Below are 14,837 nucleotides of genomic sequence, written 5' to 3' on the forward strand. Positions count from 1 at the left end.
GGCCACGTGGGGGTCCCATCCTGTGAGGGAGGGGGCAGAAACAGGACAGCCAGCCCTGCAGCCATGGGGCCTGGAGCAAGCTGGCTGGGGGAGAGAGAGTCTAGTGCGAGGCCAGATAAACACAGCCCACGTGCGCACACGCACACCGCGCTTCCTCAACTCTTAGGATGGCACCGTTTTTATTTTTACACGTTAATATCTCTCATGTTACAGCCTGTGGTGTGTCATGATTTAATTGCTATGTTTTTTTTTTTTTCTCTCTTGGAGACACATAAAAGAATTGCTGTATCTTAAAATTGATGATGTCTTGGAATTGACAAAACACGGCATATATACTTTAGCTGTTGATTTTCGTGGTCCCACTGGCATACACCTTTTTCTTACAAACCTAAACAACTTTACGGAGACAGAATGCGGTGACCCTTAACATCTGACTCTCTGTGTCCTTGCCAAGCACGCACAGTTTGGCATCCCTTTTCTTCCCCATCCAGCATGTTACCATGTGCTTCTCGGTCCGGAGCTCTGTGAGCCACTGGAGGCATGGAGAATTAGTAGACAGGGAGAAGTAGTAGCCACGGTCTCTTCCCCTGGGAGCTCATGGTCTATAGCGGAGATGGACGTTTGCATCCATCCATTCAGTAGTTTTTATGGCCAGCTGTGTCCCATTCTTTCTTGGGACTGGGGCTGAGTGGGAGAAGCTGGCCACCAGAGCACCAGCTAGACAAAGCCCCTGAACTTATGGGCTCACATTCTGATGTTCAGATTATGTGCTGTGAAGAAAAGCAGGCTGCTGTGATAGAGAAAACCAGGAGGGCTTCCTGGAGGTGGTGTGGTCGAGAGGTGATATTTGTGCTGAGGCCCAACGGATGAGGAGCCAGCCCTATGGGGAGCAGGGGGAAGAGGGTTTTGGGTAGAGGGAACAGAGAGGGCACAGGCCTGGCTGTCCCCATGAGTGCGATATCAGGGCTCTGGGTGAGCTAGGAGTGACCAGCTCTTCCCCCCAGAGGCTGACTTTTGAGCTGGGTCTTGAAGGGTCAGTAGAAATTGGGTAGTCAGGGACAGTGAGAGAGGGAGTTCCAGGGACAGTGAGAGAGGGAGTTCCAGGTAGGGGGAAGAACAGCTGCAAAGGCACAGAGGCACGCGAGAAATTGGTGTGTTTGTGGAACAGCAAAATGCTCGGTGGGACTGGAGTTGAGGGGTATGGAGGACAGGGTAGGGGGTGAAGCTGGGAAGCTGGGCTGAGTCTGGGTCAGGGGGAGCCTCAGGTGCCAGGCTAAGGGATTGGTCTTTCCCCAGGGCAACTGATTCTCCCACCTGTCTGTGTGTCATAAAAATGCTTGCAAAAGACATTCTTAGGCCCCCTCAAGATCTCAGAGCAGGGGGCCAGGGGCAGAACCTGGATATCTGCATTTTAACAGGCTCCCCCAAGTGGTGGTTGGGAGCTTCAGGCTCTGAATCAGCCTTGGGCAGCGAGGAGGAAAGGGAAGCCCAGGCTGAGAGTGGGTTCAGGGTCCCTCCCCCGGGTGTGGCGGGGGCCCCTGGGAGAGGGTCTCAGCCTGCAGGGAGAGCCAAGGCACTGACCCCTGGGTGACCCCGACTCCAGTCAACTGCAGCTGAGGCTGAGACCTGCCACTGGGGCTGAGCCTTCAGGGGCCTTAGGGAACAATGACTCATAATAAGGTAGCCACCTGCCTGTGCTTCCGGTCTCACATTGGTGATCTTTTTTAATCCTCAAGACAGCCCTGAAGCTTTGATCACCCCATTTCACAGTCAAGAAAATGGAGGCTCAGAGAGGGGAAGTCACTCAGCCAAGATCCAAGGGCCAATAAATGGTGGAGCCAAGATTGAGACCCAGCCCGTCTGACGTCAGAGTGTGAGCGTGCGCTCCTGGCTGTGAGGAGGAGAGCTGTTGCCCCCCGTTGCCCTCCCGGAGCCTCTCAGTGTGGCTTTTTCCCTGTTCCCCCTTCTTTTGCTGCTCGTTAAAGGTATCAGCACACCTTGTTGTGGCTGTCACTTGCTGGCTAGGCTTGGCGTCTTCCCTTCCCGTGTCCTGGTGCGGAAACCATGCGTGGGGCAGAGCCAGCCCCAGCCTTCTGGGCCCTCAGGCGCCAGGACTCAGGGGCCCCCACTGCATGGCCGGGCTCTGCAGGCTGGAAGGCGTGTTCCCTTGTCATTTTCCCCACTTCTCACAGCGACCCCGAGGGGAGGTACCACGAGTTGCTCCATTGCACAGATGAGGGAACTGAGGCTGAGGGACGTGAGGTCATGAAGTCATTCGCCCGGTGTCACATGGCTCCGGAGTGATGGAGCCAGGCCTGGATGCCAGGACTGTTAGACACTCGCGTATTGTGTCCTTCTCGGGGCACCTTGGTCCTTTTCTGTGTGCAGTGGTTAAGGAAAGGGATGTGAATTTCTTTTCTTTTCTTTTTTTTTAAGATTTATTTATTTATTTAGAGAGAGCATGCACGTGAGCAGGGGGAGGGGCAGAGGGAGAGAGAATTTCAGGCAGACTTCACGCTGAGTGCAGAGCCTGACGTGGGGCTCAGTCCCACGACCCTGAGATCATGACCTGAGCCAAAATCAAGAGTCGGACGCTTAACTGACTGAGCCACCCAGGCGCCCCAAGGGGTGTGAGTTTGTTTCCTGGGCTGGTGCTCAGAGTTCGGAAGTGCTGGAGAGCTCAGAGGTAGGGATCTGGGTTCAAATCCTGGCTCTTCCATGACCTGTGTGACCTCATTAGTCACTCGGTGAGCTTTGTGTCCTTATCAGTAAAGTAGGGAATGTCCACCCTTCCTTGAAGGACTATAGTGGATGTTCGGGAGTCCTGGCGCATATAGGCCCAGGTCTGACCCAGGGTAGACACTTGATATAGAAAATCCACCGCTGTCCTTGGAATTGTGTTTCCCTTTTTGGCTTTAGAACAGTACAGATCTAGGGAGGGTCAGGGTGGAGAGCAGAGGACAGGGTGTTTGGGGGAGGGTGGGTCTTGGGTGTTGGGGACACACTTGCACCCAGACCCTGTGAAGGACAAAAAGCACACCCTCTCCCCCGGCCCCGCTTATGCTTGCTCACATGCACTCGCATAAGCCACATCCTCACGCACGTGGCTGACTACTCTTCTGTGCATCCCCCCGAGGGAACTCAGGAACATGGTTTTGCCTGGGGGAGACAGGGGAGACAGCACAGGATATACTTGAATAACTGGTGTCTTCACTGCCACCTGAAACTCGGGTGACAGGATGTCACCACCTCTTACGGAAGTGCCCCTTTGCAACCGTGTAGTTTAGTGAAGAAGCAACATGTTGTATTGTCTAGGACTTACCTCTTTACCTCCTCCATGAAGACTAGAGCCTGGGAGGGGCTGGACTTGTGCAAGCTCACCATCCAGCTGGGAGTGGGCCACTAGGACCACACGGTGCTAGCAGGCTGGTGTGTGCCCTGAAAGTTGTGGAGGACCCTGGATGAGGGTAGGATGGGGAAGGAAACTGGAAGCAGGTGACCAGATGGACCTCCTGCCCATCTCTGGCCTTCAGCTGTCAGGCTTTAAAGAGATGATGAGGCCAAGACTCAAACCCAGATCTGTCTTCTCTGTATCAATAGGGAATCCTGGAAGGGAGAGAGGGACAGAGAGGGCAGGCAGGCAGCAAGCTAGGGGCCCTGTGTCTGCACAGACTGTCAGGCTGGGTCCAGAGGCGCTGCATGGGCCCATCTCCCTTCCCAAAGCCAAGGAACCCTTAGCACAGCAGCATGCTGCCCCCTGTCACCTGCCACTCCATGTTGGGAATTCATGGTTTGATTTGGGGGGAAGGTAGTGATGACAATCCTGCCCTCCCCACAGGTCCCCTCAGCCTACCACCTTCCCCAGACCCAACCGCCCCTGGTGTAGGCTGGGTCCTTCCCCTCTCCCTCCTCTGCCCCCACCCCCTCCCATCGACCTTGAGGAGAGCTGGCAGGCCTGGGGTGTGGGAGGTGGCAGAGGCTCTGGGAAACTTGACAGCCAATTGATTCCTCCTCGGGAAGTTGAAAGTGGAGAATCGTGTTTGAAGGTTTAGCTGAAATTAGGTCTCAGGGCTATTTTTTGCAAGATGGAGAAGGAGAAGTGTCAGGGAGGGGAAGGCCCAGGGGGTTGGTGGAAGCTGCAGATAAACTCAGTACCGGGTTGATTGCCGATGCTTCTAGAAGGGGGTCTTAGTTCCTTTCAATTACCCGCTTTTACTGGATGCTTATTTGTGCGCACCCTCGCTGGTCCTGGAGCTGTGCTGGAGGCGTGGCTGGGGTGCAGTGGGCACCCAGAACAAGGGGCAGTCCCCGTTGGCTAGGAAGGGCAGGGAAGAATTCCTAGAAGAGGCTCAGAGGGGCTGAGTTTTGAGGGATGTGTAGGAGTTTGTTGGGAACAATGGGAAAAGAGTATTCCAGTTGGGGGCGACAGAAGCCAATCGGAACAAGCCAATGGCCCCATGGGGTTAGAGTGTTGGTGAGTTGGAGGCATGAAGTGGGGGGTGGCTGCAGAGGAAAGTGAGTGGGTGAAGGCTCTGGATTTTCCCCTGTGGGACCCAGGAGCCGCCGGGGATGCTGGGTGAGAGTGGAGCCAGCAGATCTCTGGGATGTGGACTTCAGGATTTCCCAGCTACTTGCCCCTCTTCCCGCTCCTGCAGCTTCTCTCTCTGCACCTTCCCCAGATTTCAGCTGTCTACCTGTCCTGCCTATATGCAGGCCTGTGAGGGTCCCCCTCCACACCACCCTTGAGGGCTGTTGGAAATGATCATGAAGTCTTCCCTGGACACGGGAAGGACTGAAGCTCAGAGAGGGTAGGGTCCTTTCCCCACGTCACACAGCACGTCTGGGACAGAGCCTGGGATTGAGCCCAGGTCTCTCCATTCCCCCGATTCAGGGCTCCTCACGCTTGGCTTGCTCCGGCCCTCTCTCTTCCCTGCAGTCGAGACCTTCTCCCCGCCTCCATCTGGTCGGTTTCCTGGGAGGAGAGGCTGAAGGGAAAGGGCATCCGTGGCTCCTGCCCACTCGTCAGCACGCTGCCCTCTCCTGGGCTGCCTGTTGCACTAGTGCCCCTTCTCAGCTCGGGCCGCTCCAGTTAGGCACTGGGGTGGTGGACAGAAAAGCTGGTCAGGCTCACAGATCAGATGAGCCGATGCTGTCACTGCACACGTGGTACAGCGAAGGCCCAGAGAGGGGAGGCTTGCCTGGAATTCCTGTCGGGGTGCACTCCCCCGCTCCGGGCTGCCCTTGGCCCACCTCGGATGTGCATTCACGTGGGACACGTCTAGGTCTGTGGCCCCCAAGCCGACGTGGGGAGGTCAAGCCATGCAGCCATGGTTGACTGTGACAAGGCAGTGGTGCTGGACCCTGGATCGGGGTCCCACAGATGGGCGCCCCAAGCCCCTCCTCACAATACCTGGCTCAGTCGAGCCCTGTGAGCTGGAGTCTCCCAGCCCGGTGTCTGACAATGTTCCCCAGAAGAGAGGGTGGTGGAGAGAGCCTTCCTCCGCCCCTGCCATTCATGGAGCCTAATTGTTATTAAACTGTTCAAACCCAAAAGGAAAATTACTATCATTTTGGTGTGTGTGCTCACCTTCTGCAGGGAGAGGCTCCTTTCCTGCAGCGGGAATGCAAGAGATGGGGACATTGTCACAGACAACCCAGGTGCAGGAGCTGACCAGGGCAGCCAGGGTGGACCAGGATGCTCTTCGGGTCAGGGATGTGGGTGGGACAGGGGGCTCTTTGGAACCTCCTGAACCTGAGGTCAGGCCTGGGACTGCGGACAGGCTGTGGTATTTGGTAGGGCTCAGAGGCTGCCGGCCCCATTAATAAATGGATGCAATCATTGCCTGACTCTGAGCCTCTCTTTCCCCATCTGTAAATGAGCACAGGAGCCCCTTACTCACGGAGTGGCTGTGAGGGCCCAGTGCCTGGCACAGGGGAAGCATTCAGCCAATGTTCACCGCCTGTCCCCCATTCTGGTGGGTGGGGCTCACTCCTACCCGACACCTTCCCCCAAACCCTCAGGTAATCAGACAGACACCTCCCTCCTCACCCATCATCTGCTGCCCCAATGCGACATTGCCTTTGACAGAGCTTCTAGGGCTCAGCCCTGGCAGCAGGAGGTGGAGGTGGGTAAAGTGATTCCTAAGGGGCGAGAGACCAAGTTCCCAGGTGGTGAGTACAGATGGAGGGAGCGGCAGGTGTCTGCACAGGGCTGTCTCCCACCAGTTGGGGGCAGCAGAGGGCAGCGAGTGGCCGCCTGGACAGCCACTCCCAGAGGAGAGTTGGAAGTCCCAGGGGTTTGTGTGCCCCCCAGGGCCACAGGGCCCCAGCTGAGCTAAACTACTAGCCGCAAAGCTCACCACTGGGTGGAGGGGAGAACTCAAATCAAGGAGCGCCTATGGACAGCTGGGCCTGCCACTGGTGGCTGAGCTGACTGGACCCGGGTTGGCCAGAGAGCTGGGGGACCCAGGAAAGAGGACCCTAATTAGGGACATTGGAGTGGGGCAAGGCCTGGGGCCAACGCAGCTTTCCAGCAGGAGGAGAGGCACAGGCTGAGGCCGGCCACCCCGAGGGCCGCCGGGCTGACCAGTAGACACTCCATCATGGCCATTCTCTGACGGTTTGCAGGTGTCTTGTTCCATCCTTGCCAGGAATTTGGAAGAGAGCAAGGCTGGTCTTCTGGTAGAGATGGGGTGGTGGTCAGAGCCTGGGCTGCAAGTCCCACTGACGTGGGTTCACATCCCGGCTCTGCCAGCCCCTGGCCATTTGTACAGTGTTGAAATTCTTGCAGAGCCCGGCCCACAGCACCAGCCCGGGCTCTGCCCACCATGCTGCTATTCTCTCCATTTTGTAGAAGAGAACACTGAGGCCCAGAGAGGGGAGGTGCATTGTCCCAGGTCACAGAGCCAACTGGGGATAGAGCTGGCATTGGAACCTGGGCCTCCCCATCTCCCTGCCTCATCTGGTCTTGGCCCTGCATCCAGCCCGCGTGGCCCCCGAGGGTCAAGAGGTGTTTGTGCAGGGCAGACACTCCTGGCTTGGAAGGGAACTGCTCCCCTCGTCCCACCCCATCCCGTGGTCCCTGCAGGCTCTCTTCTGGGTGGGGGGGCAGGAGACTGGATGTGGGGGGCAGGGCTCAGATGCCTTCACTTCCCCACCCCCTCATGGTAGGAAAATGAAGCAATTGCGTCTGTCACATCAAGTGGCATTTGGGTTGGATTATAGACATAATTATCTCTGAGTCTTCGGGTGGGAATTGTTTCCAAAGCCAGGAGGCCCTCTTTGGAGGTGGCAGCATGACATCTGTTTCTGATACAAGGCCCTGCATTGGGATGAGTTACTTTTCCTGTGGAGTTGCTTAAAGAATGCCTAAAACAAGCCATGATTGTTACCCTGCCCTGCTCCAGCATCTTAGATGGTTGCGGGGGGGTGGGGCGGGGGGGTGGGTTATCCAGCCCCTGCCACCGGTGCCCCCAGGCCTGTCCCAGCCTCAGGGTCCTCCTTCCTACAGGCTGGTCCTATCCTCCCCATTTCCCTGCCTTGAGAGCTCCTTCCCTCCTCCGCGCTCCCCTCACTCCAGCAGGCATCCCCTCCCCTAGGCCACAGACTGTGATTTAACCATCTACCAGACGGTGACTTTCTCAAGGGCAGTGACTGTTTCTGATTTATCTGAACCCTGGGCATTGAGACGGGGCCTCATTTATGGTGGGCACCTGGATGGGCTTGTGCAGTGAATGTGGATGAGAGAGACAGAGGCACGGAATGAATTCCATGAGTGAGTGCTGGGTGGGGAGGGGAGGGGAGCAGAGATCTTCTGGCTTCTGAGAGCCCCACTTGGTGTCTCTGGGGCCAAGTGGCCAACCATCTTGGGAAGAGAGCTCAGGACAAGTCACCCAGACCACCACAGAGCCCTGGCAAGGACACCGGCCCTTGTTGTAAAATTGACCTTGACTCTACCCCATGGGTTCCCATGATCCCTCAGGGGCAGGACTCCCAGGTGAGCCAGGCCTGCAGATGGTAAATCACCCAGGAGGAGAAATAGCCTATAAAATCCTCTCCCAAAACGGTGCGTTTTGTATCCTGTAGTGAAAAGGGCTTTAAAAAGCATTGCTCACTCAGGTGGATTTATGGGGCTGCCACCCGCCTCTCACCTCTCCCTCCCAGTATAACATTTACTTGTCCCTGGGGCTGGGGCACCCTGGGGTCCTGGTGCTCCTTGGTGGCTCTTGGTGCAGGGAGAAACAGGATAGCACCTCTTCCCTGCCTTGCTGCTCAGGGGCTACTCCAGGCCAGCTGGGTGCTTGGGGGCTGGGCGGGGAGGATCTCACTTTCCAGCACAGAGCTGGAGTCCCCACCACTAACACCCTTCCTTCCTGAAGGCTGTGCTGTCCAGAAGATCCCTCCCATTTGTTGTCACCTGCACGTGGGTCACCAGGGAGGGGAAAGATAGCATGCCCACACTGGGAAGGATTTAGACCTCAACTAGACCAATCCCCTCGTTGTACAGATGGGGAAAGTGAGTCACAGAGAGGCTAAGATGCCTGCTTAGAGCCTTACAGTGTGGTAATGGGATTATGGAAGAGCTTCGGCTCTGGCACAGACTATCTGGATTGACCCCAGCTCTGCCACTTCCTAGCTGTGTGACCCTGTGAAAGTTGCTTGACCTCTCTGAGCCTCCATTCTCTCATCTGCACGTCGGATTGTGAGAATTAAACGAGGTAAGTCCTGTAAATCTCTAACACAGCGCCTGAAGCTTAGACAGGGCTGAATAAGTACATCTGGTTTACTCTTATTAGCATACTGGAACAGTCCTCATTATTATTAATAGCAGAGCTGGGTTTTGGACTCACATTTCTTGACTCTGAACATGGTTTTCTCACCACTCTGCCAGGCGGCCTCTGCTGAGAGTGTTCACTCCTGCAGAGCGAGCGTACGGAGCATAGGACCCAGGGCCTAAGCACCGACGTCAGTGAGTCACCCTAGGAAGACTGGCCTGGTGCTGGGACCTCAGGCAGGGCCTGGAGGGAGGCAGAGGGAGAAAGTGGAGATCCTGCTGCAGGGGTGAGGCTCCCTGATGGAGTCAGCCTCCCTGCAGCCAGGCGGCCCTCGGTGCTGGACTCCCCACCCCGAGGTCAGAGCTGGCCAAGGGCTTAAAGAGCTGATGAAGGGTGTGTAGCTGTCCAGACCTCTGGGACAGGCTGATTATGCTAAGGCAAGTGTCGGCTAGCCGGAGGATTTATGGGGCAGTGAGTCACTCCCAGGCTGCTCTGGGTTATCACATCCCTTCCTGAGACCTCAGAAATGTGTGTCTGATTTCTGTTCACTGATGCCACTCAGTCCTGGGCACTGTTACGTGTCAGGAGGTCCTCTCTTGTCCTCATTCCCTCCTCATACCTGCACGTGCTTATCCTCTTCCCAACTGGATGCCCCCTTCCTCCTTCCTCTTAGACTTCCTTAGGGGACCTCTTGACCTGGGTGTCCTCTGCACTGTGTGTGTGTGTGTGTGGGGGGGGGGGTTATGCCCCATGTTATCAGCCTGGGCTCAGGTGGTGGTGTGTAACTGGAGGTCAGAGGGACCTGTGATCACTCCATGGGCCTCTGAGGCAGCCAGACTTACGGCTTTCCTACCTCTGCACCATTGCCTGTGCTGTGATTCTGCCTGGAATTCTCATATGTGGCTTCCCTACCCCAGATAATCTTAGCAAGATCCCCCACTGCCTCACTTTCAATGTTTCTGTTAGACTCTCAAAAGCTGCCTCCTCCAGCAAGCCCACCCAGATTGACTACAAGTAGAATCCCTTAAAAAACCTCCCAGAGCATATTCTCAACTTTCTCCTTTTTCTTTCGTATCATAAATATTTGTTAATTAATTCAGGAAGTATTTAGGAATACCTGCCAGGCGTCCTGCACTGGGAACCCAGGCCACTATGGCCCCCACAATCCTGTGAGGGAGGGAGGCATGAAATAAACACATGTATAATTACAACTGTGATAAGTCTGCAGAGTGACTTGGCCTAATCCCAGGGCATCTGGTAGGCCCCTGAGGAGAGACTATGAGGAGAGACTGAAGGGTGTGCAGGATCCCCTGGGCAAAGGAGGCCTCTTTTCCAGGCTGTGGGAACAGCCTGTGCCAAGGCCCTATGGCAGGAGGGGCTGGTAATTCCGAAAGTCCCACTGAAGACAAGGGGGTTGGAGCTCAGGGGATGGATCATGAGAGGCCTTAGGGGCCTTACCAAGGATCTAGGCATCTATCCCTAAGCCCCAGGAGCTGTGGAAGGGGGTGGAGCTGGTTAGGGCAGGATCTGATCTGCTTTATCAAGGACCCTTCTGGATGCCCGTGGAGAGTGGACAAGGAAAGGGAGGCAAGACTGGAGATAGCAAAGCAGCAAAGAGACTCCTGGGAGTGTCTAGGAAGGGCCAGCACCACCTCTCCAGCTGGACTATGGGATCCTTGAGGGCAGAAAGTCCCTTCCAGGACTCAGTACATGGCAAGGCTCAAGGAATACACCCTGAATGAGCCTTGACCAGCTGTCTTCCCCATCAAAGGGGATTTGGGTTACACAGTTTGCTTTGGTAAACTCCTGCCCTCTGTTTCCTTCTGGCTAAGGGCAGGGCTGGCCCCTGGTGGTCAAAGTCCAAGCAATAAAAACCATGACAATGACCATGATGATGATAGTAGCTAACGTTTACCGCGTGCCGGGAAATGGGCTAAGTTCTTTACATGCATGATCTCATTGACTTGTTACAACAACCTTGAGGTGGCTGCTGTTGTCTTCCTCCTACAGAAATTGAAACAGACTCGGATGGTTAGGTCACCGGCCTTGGGCCCATAGCCACTAAGTGGTGGAACCCTTTTCTACCATGCGTCTTGGGGGAGGGGGGATGAAAAGTATTTGCATTTTACCTGCGCATTCCTAGAGATTGAGGTAATCCTGGGACCTAGGTAGAGTTTTAGGTATGATGATGGCAGAAGGAGAAATGTTTGGGGCAGGGGTCTCTAGCTCTGGATAGGGGTGGGGCCCTGAAGAACAATTGCCAGGCTGCAAGACTCCCAAAAAACCACATGTTCAGGGAGCTGGGAAGGCCAATTTTCAGGGTGTGAGAGAAGCAAATAGGATGTCCTGAGATTCTGGTACAAAGTAAGGTCCTGCACACAGATCAGGGGAACTATGGTAGCAACAGCATTTTCTTCCCTTGGATCCGAGATTTGGGCTCCTAGCTCTTTGAACGGGGCTCTCTGGGCCACTTTCCCTTCCTGCTGTGGTTGTGAACATGAACACACACGGGCTGGTGTTTGGCCTGTGTGTCATTCTGTGTGTACCTGGTGACAGCTGAGCATGTATGTGTATTTGTGAGCTTTTTTCAGCATATCTTTATTTGCATGTTTCACGCCTGTATGTGTGTATCTGTATGTGTGCTAGTCAATGTGCTCGTATGTTTATGTGTGTGTATCTGTGTGTGGTGGTGGTGAGGAGACTTGTATGTTTACCCATGCATTCCTTTGTGGGCACACCCCCCCTTCGGTGTCTTTGTATGCATGCATGTCCTTGAATTTGTGTGTGTTTCTGGCTGTGTGCATTTCTCCATGGGAATGTGTTTAAGTATGGTTAACCAATGAGTGTTTAATGCAAGAGTGACCCTTGTGTGCCAAGGTCCGGCCCCCTGCTGGTTCTCATGGCTCGTGAATTGGTTCTTTTTTGTGTGGCCCAAGTAGTCTGGCTGCCTTCTCCCGGTATGCTGGAGTGTGGAGGTCTTACGTTCAAAAGAGCAGGCAATTGCGGAGGGTTATGTGGGCATAGAGTGGCCTTCAAATAGGTGGCTGCCAGGAAGGCACTGACTTAATCCTGGCTTAAAATGCCTCCCCTCTCACCCCTGTCACGATGTCTGACCTTCCACCATTAGTGAGTCATTCTCCAGCTGGGACCCTCTTTGAGGGGTCCATACCTCCCAGGGCAGGAGGTCAGAGAAGCCCGGCAGCTTGCTGAGGGCAGAGCCCCAGGAACAGGGAAGGGAGGGCAGGAGGAACCGTGCATCTGAAGGACTTGGGCAAAGCCAGAGAAATTGCTGGCACTGGAGAGCCCAGCTGTGGAAGGCAGCTGCTCTAGCTTCAGCTTTTTAATTAATTAATTATTATTTTATTTTTATTTTATTTATTTATTTGAAAAAGAGAGAGAGAGAACATGAGCAGGGGCGGGAGAGAGGGAGAAGCAGCCTCCCCACTGAGCAGGGAGGGAGCCCAATGTGGGGCTGCATTTTAGGACCCCGGGATCATGACCTGAGCTGAAGGCAGACGCTTAACCGACTGAGCCACCCAGGCGCCCCATAGCTTCAGCTCTTTAGAATCACCAGGTGTCAGTGCTGGAATGGAGCTTGGTGATCACCCAACCCAGCCCTTATGATACAGAAGGGAAGACCGAGGCCTGGAAAGAGGAAATGTGGGGAGCCTGAGAGGTTCTTGAAGTCTGGGGTGCTGCAGAGAGCACTGGGTGAGGAGACAGGGCACCTAGGTTCTGCCGTGCTTCTGCCACTGCTTCACTCAGTGACTCTGGGCAAGCGCCCTGCCCCCCTGGGCCTCGGGGGCATTGTCTGTACCATGTGGGCTCTGGCCTGGCTGCCCGATCTGGGCCCTCTCAGCTCTCCCTGTGACTCTGGAAGCAGGACCTCTTCCCGGAGCCGGAGCCTGAGCCTGCTGAGCTGTTGGGACTGCCTGCCAGCCAGTGTGCCCAGCCAATCTCCTCTCCTGGGGCTGAGGGAGGTGGAACCATCTAGATGGGGTCTTCCCCTCCCTTTCTTGTGTTTTTAGGTGTGATTTTGGCATTCGTGCAAAGCTGCAGAAAGGTCCTGAGAGACGCACCTGTTAAAACAGCTTCCTTCCTTGAAGGCTGTTTGGGTGCAGGCCTTAGAGACGGCCGCTGGAGGAGGAGCGGGGCCTGGGCTGGGGGAGAGCCCACTGGGTTCTGCCTCCATCCTGAGCAAGGTCTCAGTGGGAGTCAAAGGCAGGTCAGGCCTGCTCACTGGTCTGGGTGTTGGAAGGGGAGAAGGCGATGGAGACAGGATGGCGGATGCAGCGCCAAACAGATGATGGAGTTGGGGGAAGGGAGTCACCCTTGGGGACAGAGCACCTACTATGTGCCAGGCACAGTGTCCCATGCTTCACACTCAGGTTTGAACATGGCTCCGAGACCAGTGGTGACATGCTGCTTCTGGGTGCCCAAGTAGTGGCGCTGGAATGCAAACCTGTCGTCCCCTAGGTGCTGCCTAGGTGACTCATGCATGAGGCATGTGGGAGGCTGGGCCTGGGCAAGGTGTCCCCACCCGGAGCGGCCAGGCCCTGACCTGTGGTCAGGGAGAGAGGGCACTCCCCTTCTCTCCTCTGGTCTGGCCTGTGGTCCCGGGAGGTTGGGGCTGAGCTCTTGGTTCCCAGTCTGGCCTTTGGGGCCTATATGCGGGCACATAGGGAGAGGGCCCCCACCCTGCCCACCCCAGGGGCTAGAACCCCCCCAGCTTGGCCACCTAAGAGCTCTGCCACTTTCAGCAAGTGGCTTAACTTCTCTGAGCCTCTGAAAACCCCAAACATTCTGTATTCTGCAGCACACATCCTCCCTGCATTCCCAATAACAGGCATTGGACCCTCCTGGGCCTCCCTCCTAGGGCTTGGGAGGGGCCCGGTGAGTGCCATGGGCAGTGACCCCATAGAGCAGGGGCTCCACAACTGGTCATCTCTCCTCATTGACATCACTTGGAATTGACTGAAATGGGTGAATGAACAAATCATGTTCTGGAATTCTCTATGGCCCTTGAGAAAGTTTCTCAGAACATCCTGAGGAAGGGGTGAGTAGGGTTAGGGCCAGATGTCAGGATGGTGGCATAGTGGCTGGAAAGGGGTAAGGGAGCTGCTGAGAACTTGGGTCCTTCCCTCCAGAGACCCACAGGCCTCTCTCTCCTCCACTGGGGACTGCCCTGCACTTTGGTCGGTGGCATGGATGGAAGCCCAGGGGAGCCGTGTGGATCAGCTGGAATGGGCAGCCGGCCGTCACAGAGAGGGGCAGAGGTGACACAGCTGTTCCCACCCAGTCCCGCAGGCAGCAGCCTTGGGCACAGGGGACCGTAGAGGCCGCACACCCCATCTGGCGGGCTCTGTCCTCACGGAGTGCACTGGCTGCTCGCTGAGCTTTCAGTCCCTGCTCTAGTGAATGAAAGCTGAGGCCTCCCCCTGAGCAGCCCTGGCCGCCCCCAGCTCACACACTTTGTACATTGGGAGTCTCTGTGAGGTTGGTTTAGAAAAAAGTGCTTGTTTAAAAGCGTTCGAAACTACCAAACGGGATGACATTCCATGGCTCCGGGATCATTTTGCAAGCGTGTTCATTCATCCACTAGGCATGACACCAGCCTGTCCCTGCTGCGAGACAGCCTTCAGGCTCCTGGGAGAGCCCAGATAGACTCCCGCCCGTGGTGGTCATGTCCCTTCTCAGGGCAAAAATCGGTGGTTGCTCTCCCGCCAACATCAGTAGTCATAATAATAAAGCTGCAACTATGGAGTGTAGTGGCTGAATCCTTACTATTTTACCGGTGATAGCCTGCCTCATTTGATCCTTCCCACAACCCTATAAAGTAGGTACCATCACTAGTCTATTTTAGAGATAGGGACACTGAGGCTCGGAGCGGGCCAGTGGCTGAGAACAGGGAGCAGGGGACAGGCAAACCAGGGCTCAGAACCAGCTCCACTCCACAGCAGTCCTAGAAAGTGGGCCTCAAGGACCCTGCTTTCCTGAAAGAAGGGACATGATTTGCCCACTGCCTCTCACTAAGGTTGACTCGGGTTTAGAATGAGATTTTCT

The 14,837-nt window shown here is 55.6% G+C and overlaps 1 protein-coding gene across 10 annotated transcripts in view; it reads left to right on the forward strand.

Moving 5' to 3' along the window:
- The window catches only part of DAB2IP (DAB2 interacting protein), a 187,654-nt gene that overhangs the window by 87,177 nt on the left and 85,640 nt on the right, over positions 1-14,837 (forward strand). The window lies entirely within an intron of this gene.

Source organism: Halichoerus grypus, chromosome 14 (genome assembly GCF_964656455.1).
Source record: "Halichoerus grypus chromosome 14, mHalGry1.hap1.1, whole genome shotgun sequence".
In the NCBI taxonomy this organism is placed as follows: Eukaryota; Metazoa; Chordata; class Mammalia; order Carnivora; family Phocidae; genus Halichoerus; species Halichoerus grypus.